We start from the raw sequence: 15,453 nt of genomic DNA, 5'->3' as shown, positions 1-15,453 counted from the left end.
CTGCGGGGACACAGGTCCCTTCAGAGGATTTTTACTCAACAAAAAATAAAATAAAATAAAAAAGTAAAAATCCCACATCATTTCCATGATGCTCACAGTAAAGAGGTGTATTTTTTGTACTTTTATGTTTTCTGCATAATAGATGATGATCATTCTCAGGTGAATGAAAAAGCAATAACCACCCCACAAAGGACTCATTGCCAACCCAGTGTTAACAAGGAGAAATAGAAGAAACCAAAAGGTCCAAATGTGTAGCTAGCCTCATGTTTTCTTTTCCCAAAAGGAGCTTTAAGTCAGGTCCCCAGATGATGCTCTGAAACTAAAGGAATGAAGGAGTCTTCAGTTTGGGTGTTGGTGTGACAGATATCAATCCCCTATTAAGACAAACCATGGTGTAGGTATGAACTTGTACAGGTACAGATTTTACACTGAATACCTTGTGTCATGGGAGAGAGAAAGTATGCGGTAATTTGGCCTGTCCTCAGGCTCATGGAAGACCTAAGATATACTCACACCATAGTATTGGTCATTGAGGCCTTGCCATACTTCATAAAATAATAACAATCAGTGACAGCCATCTTTTGTTGTTGTTGTTGAAAATTTTATTTTATTTTTTAAATTTAATTTTATTTTTTCACTGTTCCAAGATTCATTGTTTATGCACCACACCCAGTGCTCCATGCAATACGTGACCTGCTTAATACCTACCACCAAGCTCATCCAACCCTCAACCCCCCTCCCTTCTAAAACCCTCAGTTTGTTTCTCAGAGTCCATAGTCTCTCATGGTTCATCTCCCTCTCTAGTTTCCCCCAACTCACTTTTCCTTTCCTTCTCCTAATGTCCTCCATGTTATTCCTTTTGTTCATGAGTAAGTGAAACCATATGATAATTGACTTTCTCTGCTTGACTTATTTCACTCAGCATAATCTCCTCCTATCCCGTCCATGTTGATACAAAAGTTGTATTCATCCTTTCTGATGGAGGCATAATATTCCATTGTATATATGAACCATATCTTCTTTATCTGTTCATCTGTTGAAGGGCATCTTGGCTCATTCCACAAAGATACAGATGTTGTGAAAAGAAGGGCCATCTGTACCCCCAATGTTCATAGCAGCAATGGCTACAGTCGCCAAACTGTGGAGAGCCATCTTTTCTCAGCGATTCATACATTGGCACAAAAGCCTTTGAAGAAGTTTCTTTGAAATTTAGATGATCTTTAAGTGTTTCTAAATTTTAAGCTACTGATATGGATCAACTTCACAGTATTTGAGAAGATATCCCACATGTTTTTTCCACTCATTCTATAAAATATTTTCTGCCCCTCACCTGCAGGACTGTTGGGATGTTAACCTCAGGTGTGTTCTTTGGAAATGAACCTCTTCCTCATTAAGATCATGCCAAAGTCTAGAACTTGGGAAAGGAGGGACTTCCCAGGCTGGCAACATTAGGAAAGGCGCTGGCCTTGGAGACATCTGGAAGGCAGTGAAATGTTGGTTGTTCACAGTATCTAGGTCATTCCCAGACCAGGCTCACTACCAGCCATTGGTCAAGCCTGCTATGGAGATTTCAAGGCTGCACCTCTTTGTACCTGGGAATAGTCCTGGGATTGTAATAAGACCTCAGGGCAGGTGGGACACAAGCAGATGCTGTGTTCATGGCATTGCCAGTGATTCATTTTATGAAATTGAGAAATTTCTTATGATAAACCTTGAAGGAGAACTAGGACCATCAGAAACCACTGGAAATCACATTCTCTGAAAGATCTAGAGAAGGTCAAGTTCACATCTGAGGTAAAAGTTCTGTGTTTGGAAGAGTTTTATTGAGATATAATTTACTGAGGACTTCTCCGTCAAACACATTCCACATCCTGTTGGTTTATTAATCTTCTCTAAACTCAGCAGCTATGAGTGTTTACCTGTTCTCAAAATTCAATAAAACATGAATGGCAAACAATAATACAGCACTCCTTGACGCAAGGCCCTAGAGGAACCTCCTTTAATCTTGACAACAACAGGGACATCTGGGTGGCTCAGTGGTTAAAGTCTCTGCCTTAGGCTCAGGTCGTGATCTTGGGGTCCTGGGATTGAGTCCCGCATCAGGCTCTCTGTTCAATAGGAAGCCTGCTTCCCCCTCTCCCTGCCTGCCTCTCTGACTACTTGTAATCACTCTCTCTGTCAAATAAATAAATAAAATCTTTTTTTTTTAATCTTGACAACAACAACCCAATGTGAAGGATAATTATGAGGTTTATTGACTCAAAGGCCAACTTAAGAGTGTGGAAGAGGTCACCCAATGGATGGTCTGCCAGGAGAGCAGCATAAACCAGATTCTTCTGAGAAAACTGAGGTGTGTTTCACCCTCCTGGTGGTTGTAAACACCCTGCAGCTTCCCAGATGTAATCTGAAGCCAGCCCAGGTACACAGACAGAAGGAAGAGACCAAGAAAAGGTCGTGCAGTCCAGGTTGGTATGTGGCAGGTTTAACAGCAAGGGAACTTATGAACAAGGGTTTTCTTGGGTAGTCACAAGGTGGGTAGACTGCTACACCCACATGCCAGAAACAGAAAGTATATAGAGAGAACTTAGAGAGGCTTTAGTTATTTACCCAGTTCAGATGGTCTCAACACGACATCACTATCTCAGAGCATTGTGTTGGGGGCAGCTTCTGGGGGTGGATCAGGCCAGGGGAACCTACATTCCAAGGACAGGGAATGTGGGTGACGAGGCTCCAACTACCTGGGTCCAGATCATGGGTCACCTGGATGTCATATCCTCTCCCCCAGCACCACCCCATGATGTGGTGAATTATTTCTCCCCAGCTGCAGACATTAGGACAAGAGAAGTCAAATAGGTTGACCAATGGCCCATGCTTATGTGTGGTAGCCAGGGAAATTCTGGCTAAGAAACCTCTTTCAACACTATTTACCTCCTCAGTTTGACCCTCACAGACTTTCACCTTATGGTTCAAAAGGATTCTTTTGATCTCAACTCACACCACTGCCCTAGGCGAACTCCAGGTTGATTTCTGTGTACCCCCAGGGTTCTGCCAAGGCCTTTGCTCCCTGTGGATTCCCCTCACCACTGTCTTTGCCTCAGTCCTACTGTATTGAAACTCCTTATTCCTTCCAGTGTCACATCGAAGAAAGCCCTCTTCTTGTGCCTTTCCCTGACTTCAAATCTCTAGGGATATCCCTGGCTAAGACTCCTGGCCTTTCTGTGTGCAGCTCTCTCCTGACATCTCCAGGATCCTGATCCTATGGTCCTTCCTCCCTGTTATGCTCCTACAGGGTACCGCCTGTGCATTCTGATCTTTGTGTGATTGCAAAGATACAATAGGTGTTTAACTAATTGCTGTGTATCTGTTTTTTTAGAACAGATTTTGAATTTATACAGAGACTTAACTAATTATATTATGTTTTACATTAGCTCTATTAAGAGAAGTGCATTTAAATTAGAATCTTTACTGAAGTCAGAGCTCAAACCCCACACTAAAACCAGTCACCAGCCTGTCATTGTGGTGTTAATACCACCTTGCTTATGTTCCTGGATGAGGACTTTGGTGTCACAATAGGGGGCTGGTGCATGAGGCAGGAGAAAGTGCAAGCCCATGCCATTCATTGACTGGGCCACCTCAGTCTTCCTGGTCCCCAGAAGTAACCATTACCTTGACCCAGTGTAACTTTGATACAATCTATCCCGGATGCATCTGATAACTTGGGGCCACAAGCCGGATTTGGAAGCCAAGCCAGGACCAGGTGTTGCCTCCAATGAGTTTTCCTTGGCTCATTCACCAAAACTGTAAACATTATACAACATGACATTACCAAGAAATGAATGTTAGGTATTTAATCCCCATAGACATGTGGAAGTTCATATGGTTCATTAAATATCTATATCATTATCTTCTTTTTTTAAAAGATCTTATTTATTTATTTGACAGAGAGAGAGAGAAAGAGAGAGATCACAAGAGGCAGGCAGAGAGAGTGAGGGAAGCAGGCTCCCCACTGAGCAGGGAGCCCGATATGGGGCTCAAGCCCAGGACCCTGAGATTGGACCTGAGCTGAAGGCAGAGGCTTTAACCATTGAGCCACCCAGGTGCTCCATATACCATTATCTTCTATATTGAGTTAGTAATTTTCCCTCTACTCCATGCCCACCTTTTCTTGCTAATGATAAGCATGCACAGTTGTTTGTTTGTTAATGTTATGTTAGTCACCATACCATACCCCATTAGGTTTTAAAAAAGATTTTATTTATTTATTTGACAGAGAGAGACAGTGAGAGAGGGAATACAAGCAAGGGAAGAGGGAGAGGGAGAAGTAGGCTTCCTGTGGAACAGAGAACCTGATACGGATCGATCCCAGGATGCTAGGATCATGACCTGAGCCGAAGGCAGACAAGTAACAACTGAGCCACCCAGGCGCCCCATACACCATTAGTTTTTGACAGTTGTGAAGCTATGGTTCTCAGGCACATTACAAGGTATATATGGAAGAACTGATATAATGTATTTGTACTGTGAGAATAGGGATTTTCTATTGAAGCAGACTGACTCTTTTCTTCCACCCATCCCCGTCGACACTTGTCAATGTCTGGAGATATTTGGGTGTGCCCCAGGGTATGTGGTGTGCTATTGACATCAAGGGGGTAGAGACTTGGATGTGTCTAAACAACCTGCGATGCTCAGGACATCTACTCAAAAAAGACTTTTTCAACTACAAATGTCAATAAAGCCTTAGGTGAGAAACTCAGTGCTAGAGAGACACCTAAAAGCTTTGGCCCTTGTGGTGAAAGATCAGCAGTGCTATGTAGCCTCCCCACTAGACAATGGGTGGAGCCCCAGTACAGATAGATGCCAGCAGGAGTTGGGCTTCTGTGTCACTTGAAATAGGAAAGAGAAAAATAAAATAAAATTGGAAGTCTAAAGAATCATGGGGAAAAAACCCTCCACAAATTCTATATATTCAATTGGAGATCTAAGAAAAGAATAGCTGCAACTCTACAAATAGAAAAGTGACCACTTTCTGCAAGGTAGGAGGTGCAGAGATGTGAATCCAAGAGGACAAATGGGAAGATAGACTGCAGGGGGAGGGAAGCTCAGTAAGACAGTTACCTGGAAAGTGATAGACCAAAGAAGAGCAAAACCAGAACTTTCAGAAGTCTGCTTTGGTGAGGGACATCACTGCTTGAAAAGTGATCATGTGGCAAAGCTGGGTAGAACCCTAGGTGGGCACAATGTGGTCTCAGGATCCGCAAGGTTACAGGAAGACTGGGGGTATATGAATGCAGTTGACTTCCCAGGCATCAGAGCAGGGAAGCCAGCTGCAACCTGCAAGCCCAGGAATGAGCTTTCAGCTCAGGGTTGCCATATGTTGTGAACCATAGTGCAGTCAGGTGACTGTTCTCCAAGCAGGAACCCAGTAAATGGCAAAAGAAGTGAGAACCTCCTTCTCTCACCCAAGAGGAGCTGCATGGGTGTGCAACCCAGGAGTTTGAAGGGTTTGAAGACTTTAATTGGGGTTGCATGTCTGAGATAGAAATGGTGGGTCACAGGCTCAATGAGCATGGAGTTTGGACGGAGACCAGGGGGACAGGAGTGATTGACTGCTTTTCCCTGAGGGCACACTGAGGAGTTGGTCCCCAGTCTTTGGCTCTGGGGCTAGAGATTGGGAGGCTGCCATTTTCATTCTCATTCTCATCTTCTAAAGCAGCTTGGAAAGCCTCCAGAGAACAAAACCCACATACTTGTGGAGCATAAGGAATAACACAGAGGACATTGGGAGGAGAGGAGAAGTGAGTTGGGGGAAATGGGAGGGGGAGATGAACCATGAGAGACTGTGGACTCTGAAAATCAAACTGAGGGTTTTGGAGGGGAGGGGAGTAGGGGGTTGGGTGAGCCTGGTGGTGGGTATTAAGGAAGGCACGTATTGCATGGAGCGCTGGGTTTGGTGCATAAACAATGAATCTTGGAACACTGAAAAAATAAAATTAAATTAAAAAAAAAGAAAAATTACAGATAGTCCAGTTTGGGATAAAAGTTTGAATTTATACAGACCTATACCCCTGGGGCAAATAATACATTATATGTTAATAAAAATAATTAATAAAAAAATAAAGTGTGAATTTTAAAAATCCATTTTCAAATATGGAACTGAAATAACTGTAGTTTAATAAAAATTTATCCTAAATCCTAAAAAAAAATAATAATAATAAGTGCCACATATAGCAATCTGGAGCAGCTTACTTAGCCTGGTCCCCTGCAAGGTCATTGCAATTCCACCTGAGGCAAAGATACTTGAAAACCAGGGCAAAAGGCCCCTCACCCACAAGATCAGCAAAAACATTTGGCTAAGACCAAGTTTACCTATCACACAGAGCTGCAATCTCTAGTGCTATGAGAAAATATTATATAGAATTTGTGGGGGTTTTCCCATGATTCTTTAGACTTTCAATTTTAATTTTCTTCTCTTTCCTATTTCAACCAATTTATGAAAGAAATTTCAACCAATTTCTTTAATTTTCATTTTTACAGTTACATTCTATCCTTTCATTGTATTTGATTTTATTTTTGTATATATATATTATATATTATATTTAATACATATATAGTTTTTCTTTCTTTACAATTTGGAATGCAGTTTATTCTAACAAAGAAATCAAATACACCCAAAGTTTAGGGTTTGGCTCTGTTCTCACCTGTCTGATCATATTCTCTCTCTCTCCCCCCCTTTTTCTGTTTTGTTTTGTTTTGTTAAAATCTTTTTTGGGATGCCTGCATGACTCAGTAGGTTAAACATCTGCCCTCAGCTCCAGTCATGATCCCAGGGTCCTGGGATCAAGTCCCTCATTGAGCTCCCTGCTCAGTGAGGAGCCTGATTATCCCTCTGCCTGTCTTCCCCCTGCTTGTGTTCTCTCTCTCTGTCTGATGAATAAATAAATAAAATCTTTTTAAAATTTTTAAATTAAATTTTAAAAAATTGTTTGTAATTTTCATCTTTAAAGTTACATTTTATCCTTTCACTGTATTAAATTTTATTTGTGTGTGTGTGTGTGTGTGTGTGTGTGTGTATATATATATATATATATATATATATATATATATATATTCTTCTTTCTTTTTCTTAAGATTTTATTTATTTATTTGAGAGACGGAGATCACAAGTAGGCAGAGAGTCAGGCAGAGGGGGGGTGGGAAGTAGGCTACCTGCTGAGCAGAGAGCCTGATGTGGGGTTTTATCTCAGGACCCTAAGACCATGACCCGAGATGAAGGCAGAGGCTTTAACCCACTGAGCCACCCAGGCGCCCCTGTGTTTTTCTTTCTTTACAATTTTCAAATGTAGTTTCTTCTAACAAACTGACTAGAATACACTTAGGATATAGTGTATTGTTGTGTTCTGTTCACCTGTTTATATTCCTTCTTCTTTTTTTTTTTGTCTTTAATTTTCATTTATACAGTTACATTCCGTCCTTCCATTGTATTTATTTTTGTATATATATGTTTTTCTTTCTTTACAATTTTAAGATCTACCTTTCTAACAAACAGACTAAAATACTCACTGTATGCAGTGTATTGCTCTATTCTGCTCACCTGTCTGATTGTATTCTTTCTCTCTCTCTCTCTCTCTCTTTTTTTTTTTTTAGTTTCAAGTCTCTTCAGATTTGTTTAGTATATGTTTCTCTTGGGTATTTGTTGCCATTCTACTATTTTTGTTCTCTGATCCACCTATTCTTCTCTGATGGAAGGACAAGATGGAAAAACCTCAAAAAAGAAAAAGAGGCTGTACTGACTGCCAGGGACCTAATCAGTTTGGATATAAGTAAGATGTGGGAGCAAGAGTTCAGACTAATGATTATAAAGATACTGGCTGAGCTTGAAAAAAGCACAGAAGATACTAGAGAATCCCTTTCTGGAGAAATAATGGAACTAAAATCTAACCGAGTCAAAATCAAAAAGGCTTAATGAGATCCCATAAAAAATGGAGGCTCTAACCCTTAGGATAAAGAGGCAGAAGAGAGAATAAGTGATATAGACAAATGAAGGAGAATAAAGTAGCTGAGAAAAAGAGAGATAAACAACTACTGGATCATGAGGGGAGAATTCAAGAGATAAGTGATACCATAAAAAGAAATGTTAGAATAATTGGGATCCCAGAGGAAGAGGATGAAGAGTGGGGGATGGGGACAGAAGGTATACTGGAACAAATTATAGTGGAGAACCTCCTTGATCTGGGGAAGGAAACAGGCATTCAAGTCCACGAGGCACAGAGAACTCCCTCAAAATCAATAAAAATAAGTCAACATCCCAATATGTAATAGTGAAACTTTAAGATCTCAGGGAAAAAGAGAAAATCCTGAAAGAGGCTCAGGACAAGAGTTCTGTACCTACAAGGGTAGAAACATTTGACTGGCAGCAGACCTATCCACAGAGACCTGGAAGACCAGAAAGGACTGGCGTCATATGTTCAGGGTGCTAAATGAGAAAAAATACGCAGCCAAGAGTATTTTATCCAGCTAAGATGTCATTCAAAAGGAAGGAGAGAGGAAAAATCTTCCAGGACAAAGGGAAACTAAAAGAATTTGTAATCACTACACCAACCCTACAAGAAATGTTAAAAGATATCCTTTAAGTGAAGTGAGAGCCCAAAAGTAACATAGACCAAAAATGAACAGAGGCTATATACAACAATAGTGACTTTATAGGAACTATAATGACACTAAATTCCTATCCTTCAATAGTTACTCTAAATGTAAATGAGTTAAATGCTCCAGTCAAAAGACACAGGGTATCAAATTGGATAAAAAAGCAAGCGCATCAATAGTCTGTCTACAAGAAACTCATTTTAGACCCAAAGACACCTCTATATTTAAAGTGAGGTGGTGGAGGGGCACCTGGGTGGCTCAGTTGGTTGGGTGACTGCCTTCAGCTCAGGTCACGATCTGGGAGTCCTGGGATCGAGTCCTGCACTGGGATCCCAGCTCCATGGGGAGTCTGCTTCTCCCTCTGACCTTCTCCTCACTCGTGCTCTCTCTACTATCTCTTTCTCTCTCAAATAAATAAATAAAATATTAAAAAAAAATAAAGTGAGGTGGTGGAAAATAATTTACCATGCTAATGGACATAAAAAGAAATCTGGGGTAGCAATCCTCATATCAGAAAAATAACATTAAATCAAAGAGTGTAACAAGAGATGAGGAGAGACACAATATCATAATTAAATGGTTTATCCAAGAAAAGATCTAACAATTGTAAATATTTATGCCCCTAATTGGGAACAGCCAATTATATAAGCCAATTAATAACAAAATTAAAGAAACACAACAGTAATAATCCCATAATAGTAGGGGAATTTAACACACCCCTCACATCAATGATCATCTAAGCAGAAAGTCAACCAGGAAATAAGGGCATTGAATGACACACTGGACCAGATGGACTTCACAGATATATTCACAACATTCCATCCTAAAGCAACAGAATATACATTCTTCTAGAGCGCACATGAAACATTCTCCAGAATAGATCACATCCTGGGTCACAAATCAGGTTTTGACTGGTACCAAAAGATTGAGATTATTCCTTACATATTTTCAGACCACAATGTTTTGAAACCGGAGCACAATCACAAGAGGAAAGCTGGAAAGAAATCAAATACATGGAGGCTAAAGAGTATCCTACCAAAGAATGAATGGGTCAACCAGGAAATTAAAGAAGAATTTTTTAAAAGATTTTATCTATTTATTCAACAAATGGAGATCACAAGCAGGCAGAGAAGCAGGCAGAGAGAGAGAGGAGGAAGCAGGCTCCCTGCTGAGCAGAGAGCCTGATTCGTGGCTCGATCCCAGGACCCTGGGATCATGACCTGAGCCAAAGGCAGAGGCCCTAACCCACTGAGCCACCCAGGCACCACTAAAGAAGAATTTTTAAAATTCATGGAAATAAATGAAAATGAAAACACAACTGTCCGAAACATTTGGGATGCAGCAAAGGCAGTCCTAAGAGGGAATTATATAGCAATACAAGTCTTTCTCAAGAAACAATAAAGGTCTCAAATACAATACCTACCCCTACACCTAACGGAGCTTGAGAAAAAAAACACCAAATAAAGTCTGAATTCAGCAGAAGAAGAGAATTAAGAAAGATCAGAGCAGAAATCAATGAAATAGAAGCCAAAAAGAACAGTAGAACAGATCAACAAAACTAGGAGCTAATTCTTTTTGGAAAGAATTACTGAGATCAATAAACCCCTGGTAAGACTTACCAAAAAGAAAAGAGAAAGGGGGCGCCTGGATGGCTCACTGAGTTAAAGCCTCTGCCTTCTGCTCGGGTCATGATCCTAGGGTCCTGGGTTCGAGCCCCACATTGGGCTCTCTGCCTGCCTCTCTGCCTACTTGTGATCTCTGTCAAATAAATAAATAAAATCTTAAAAAAAAAAAAGAAAAGAGAAAGGACCCAAATAAATAAAATCATGAATGAAAGAAGAGAGACTAACCAACATTGAAGAAATACAGTTATAAGCACATATTATGAACAACTACATGCCAACAAATTAGGTGATCTGGAAGAAATGGATGCATTCCTAGAAACGTATAAACTACCAAAACTGCAAAAGAAAGAAATGGAAAACTTTAATAGACCCATAACCAGCAATGAAACTGAAGCACTAATCAAAAATCTCCCAAAAAACAAGAGTCCAGAGCCAAATGGCTTCTTAGGGGAATTCTACCAAACTTTTAAAAAAGAACTAATACCTATTCTTTTGAAGCTTCTTCAAAAAATCAAAATAGCCATTCTGACTGGTGTGAGGTGATATCTCATTGTGGTTTTGATTTGTATTTCCCTGATGCCGAGTGATATGGAGCACTTTTTCATGTGTCTGTTGGCCATCTGGATGTCTTCTTTGCAGCAACTATCATATGATCTCCCTAATATGAGGAAGTGGTGATGCAACATGGGGGCTTAAGTGGGTAGGAGAAGAATCAATGAAACAAGATGGGATTGGGAGGGAGACAAACCATAAGCGACTCTTAATCTCACAAAACAAACTGAGGGTTGCTGGGGGGAGGGGGTTTGGGAGAAGGGGGCGGGATTATGGACATTGGGGAGGGTATGTGCTTTGGTGAGTGCTGTGAAGTGCGTAAACCTGGTGATTCACAGACCTGTACCCCTGGGGATAAAAATATATGTTTCTAAAAAATAAAAAAATTTTAAAAAAATCAAAATAGAAGGAAAACTTCCAAACTCCTAGTATGAGGCCAGCATTATCTTGATCCCAAAACCAGACAAAGACCCCACCAAAAAAGGGAATTACAGACCAATATCCCTGATGAACATGAATGCAAAATTTTTCACCAATATAATAGCCAGTAGGATCCAACAGTATATTGAAAAGATTATTCATGAACATAGGGATTTATTTCTGGGATGCAAGTATGGTTCTGCAAATCAATCAATGTGATATACTTCATTGATAAAAAAAAGGAAAAGAACCATATGATCCTCCCAATAGATGCAGAAAAAACATTTGAGAAAGTACAGCATTCTTTCTTGATTGAAGGCATTAAAGGCATAAAAGCCCACAGCAAATATACTTCTCAAAGGAAAAAAATGAGAGCTTTTCCCCTAATTTCAGGAACATGTCAGGGATGTCCACTATCACCACTGTTGTTCAACATAGTATTAGAAGTCCTAGGCTCAGCAATCAAATAAAAAGAAATAAAAGACACCCAAATCAGCAAAGAAGAGGTCGAACTCACACTCTTTGCAGGGGGATATGATATCCTATGTGGGAAACTCAAAAGACTCCAAAATTGCTGGACATGATACCCTATGTGGAAAACCCAGAAGACCCCAAAATTGCTAGAACTCACACAGGATATAAAATCAATGCACAGAAATCAGTTGCATTCCTATATACTAACAATGAGACAGAAGAAAGGGAAATTAAGGAGTTGATCCCTTTTACAAAAGCACCCAAACCATAAGATACATAGGAACAAATATAACCAAAGAGGAAAAGGATCTATACTCAGAAAACTATAGAACATTCATGAAAGAAATTGAAGTAGACACAAAGAAATGGAAAAACAATACATCTTCATGGATTGGAAGAACAAATTTGTTAAAATGTCCATGCTACTTAGAGAAATCTATACATTCAGTGCATTCTGTATTGAAATACCATCAAGTTTTTTCATACATTATCCTAAAATTCGTATGGAACAAGAAAAGAGCCCAAATAGCCAAAAGAATGTTGGAAAAGAAAATCAAAACTGGGAAATCACAATTCTGGACTTCAAGCTCTATTACAAAGCTGTAATCATCAAGATGGTATGGTACTGGCACAGAAATGGACACATAGATAAATGGAACAGAATAGAGAACTCAAGATGGATCTTCAACTCTATGATCAACTAATCTTTGACAAAGAAGAAAAGAATATCCAATGGAAAAAATAGAGTCTCTTCAATAAATGTTGTTGGGAAAATTGGAAAGCCACATGCAGAAGAATGAATCTGGACCATTTCCTTACACCATACAGAAAAATAGACTCAGAAGGGATGAAAGACCTCAATGTGAGACAGGAATCCATCAAACTCTTAGAGAAGAACACAGGCAGCAATCTCTGTGACCTCAGCTGTCTTGTTAGATATGTCTCCAAAGGTGAGGGAAAGAAAGGAACTTCATCAAGATAAAAGGCCTTTTCACAGCAAAGGAAGCAGTCAACAAAACCAAAGGGCAATCAACAGAATGGGAGAAGATATTTGCAAATGTCTTATTATATAGAAAGCTAGTATCCAAAATCTATAGAGAACATATCAAACTCAAAACCCAAGGAACAAATAATCCAATAAAGAAATGGGCAAAAGACACGAACAGACATTTCTCCAAACAAGATATACAAAAAACCAACAAACACATGAAAAAATGCTCAACATCACCCAACATCAGGGAAATACAAATCAAAATCACAATAAGAAACCACCTCACACCAGTCAGAATGGCTAAAATTAACATGTCAGGAAAGGACAGATGTTAGAGAGGATGTGGAGAAAGGGAAACCCTCTTATACTGTTGGTAAGAATGCAAGCTGATACAGCCACTCTGGAAGAGTATGGAGGTTCCTCAAAAAGCATGGAGCACTGGGTGTGGTGAAAAAATAATGAATACTGTTTTTCTGAAAATAAATTAATTAATTTTTTAAAAAGTTGTAAATAGAGCTTACCCTACACAACTGAGTGATTGTGCTACTGGATATTTACCCCACAGATACAAATGTAGTGGTCTGAAGGGGACATCTGCACCCCAATGTTTATAGCAGCAAAGTCCACAATAGCCAAACTATGGAAAGAGGTTAGATGTCCACCGACAGATGAATGGATAAAGAAAATGTGAATATATATATATATATATATATATATTGCGATATATATATTGCGATATATATATATATATATCGCATCCATCTATCTTACTCTCTAGGTTCCATACATACGATGGAAAGTTGGAAGACAACATACACACAATGGAAGTTGGAAGACAACTGAGTAGAATACCACTCAGCCATCAAAAAGCATGAAATCTTGCCAATTACATCAACATGGATAGAACTAGAGAGTATTATGCCTAGTGAATTAGTCAATCACTATTATGTTTAGTGAATTTAGTCAATCAGGAAAGGACAATTATCATATGATCTCACTCATATGTGGAACTTAAGATGCAAGGCAGAGGATCATAGAGGAAGAGAGGAAAAAATAAAACAAGACAAAACCAGAGAGGGAGACAAACCATAAGAGACTCTTGATTATAGGAAATAAACTGAGGGTTGCTATTGGGGTGGGCCCTGGGGTATGGGGAAACTGGATGATGGAAATTAAGGAGGGGACGAGATGTCATGATCATGGAATATTATATAAGATTATATATTATATAAGATGATGAATCACTGACCTCTACCTGTGGAACTAATAATACATTGTATGTTAATTAATTGAATTTAAATGAAATGAATGAATATGAAAATGAAATAAACTGTTCTCTACTGATTCACCCATAAAAACCAATGTTATATACTGAGTTGACTGGTTTCCATGCCTTATCATTCCTCTTTCCTCATCTACTCCCTTTTTTTTAAGTAAATCATATCCTCCCATATCTTCTGAGGAACAGCTCATTGGAGATAAAACACTCGAAGATTTGTACTCTCAAAATTTCCATTTATATTCATGCTTAAATGATATTTGACTTCATAAAGAAGTCCATTCATATACACTCAGAGTTCAAAACCTCTGAATTTTTAGTCTAACTCTTGTATCTTCCAGTCTTGTGTTGAACTGATTTTTATTCCTCATCTTTGGATATGACCTAGTGTTTCCTCCTAAAACAATCACTTTTCTTGTTCAAAAGAATCACAGAAATGTGTTTTGATGTGAGGAGCGAGTGATATATAAAATTCTGGTTTCTTCATTTCCAGGAAATTTTCTTATATTATCTCTTTGATAATTTTCTTCCCACCATGATCTGTCTCATTCTGGAATCCTATTAGTTGGGTGTCATGGATTGATTGATGTTTTAACATGCTTTTCTTTTCTTTCATATTTGTGCTCTTAATCCTTTCCACTATAGATACACTACTTTTGTGCCATGATTTTGCTTGGTCTTCCAACTCATAATTATTTTTTCCAAGTGATTAGATTTTTAATTATTCCAGAGCTCTTTGTTTTATTCTGAATGTTTTTAAGCCATGAGGTGATGAAGAGATCTTGGTAATCTGGGCTTTCTGAAGACTCATGAAAGGAAACAGAGGAAAAAGAGCTGCCTGACTCAGAAAACTTGGACAAGCGGCAAAAAAATTATGAGTCAGTTAAGAACTTCCTTGTCTTTTTGTCTCTCCTCATTTTAGGCCATAACTCTGTCAGAAACTATGGTTAGTATCCAGGAAAGGAAAATTAGTAGTAAAGGAGAGAAAGAAAGGAGAAGTTTTAAGTTTGAATCAATGTGAGGTTTTGATTATTACAAGCCTGAATATGATATCAGATTGGAGACATTTAGACTTCATATCCTAGGATATGGAGAACCTTTGAAGATTTGCTTGAAATAAGCCATGGGAAAAGCAGAGCTTTGCATTCAGATTGTTGACCTTGTCCGAGAGAGTAAGATAGATGCAAGGAAAAGCCATTGGAGGAGAGGTCCCTGGGCGCACAGAGTCGTGATCTGTGCCCAGAGGAACAAGTAGAGAGAGGCCTCAAAGACAAAGTCAAAAGACTCTGCATACATCCTTCCTTCCTACGTGGTATATGGGATTGTCATTTGAAAAATCCCTCATACTCAAAAGACTTGGGAACATATAACCTTATTAGTTCATGCTTCTAGGGGTGAGATCAGATTCACAGTTCAATAGGAAGGTCACTTTGGCATTGATGAAGAAGATGTATTGCAAGAAGAAAGAG

The sequence above is a fragment of the Mustela putorius genome, unplaced genomic scaffold, assembly GCF_011764305.1.
Source record: "Mustela putorius furo isolate JIRA1106 unplaced genomic scaffold, ASM1176430v1.1 tig00000127_pilon_pilon_pilon, whole genome shotgun sequence".
NCBI classification, from domain to species: Eukaryota; Metazoa; Chordata; class Mammalia; order Carnivora; family Mustelidae; genus Mustela; species Mustela putorius.
Note: the sequence above shows the minus strand (reverse complement) of the source record.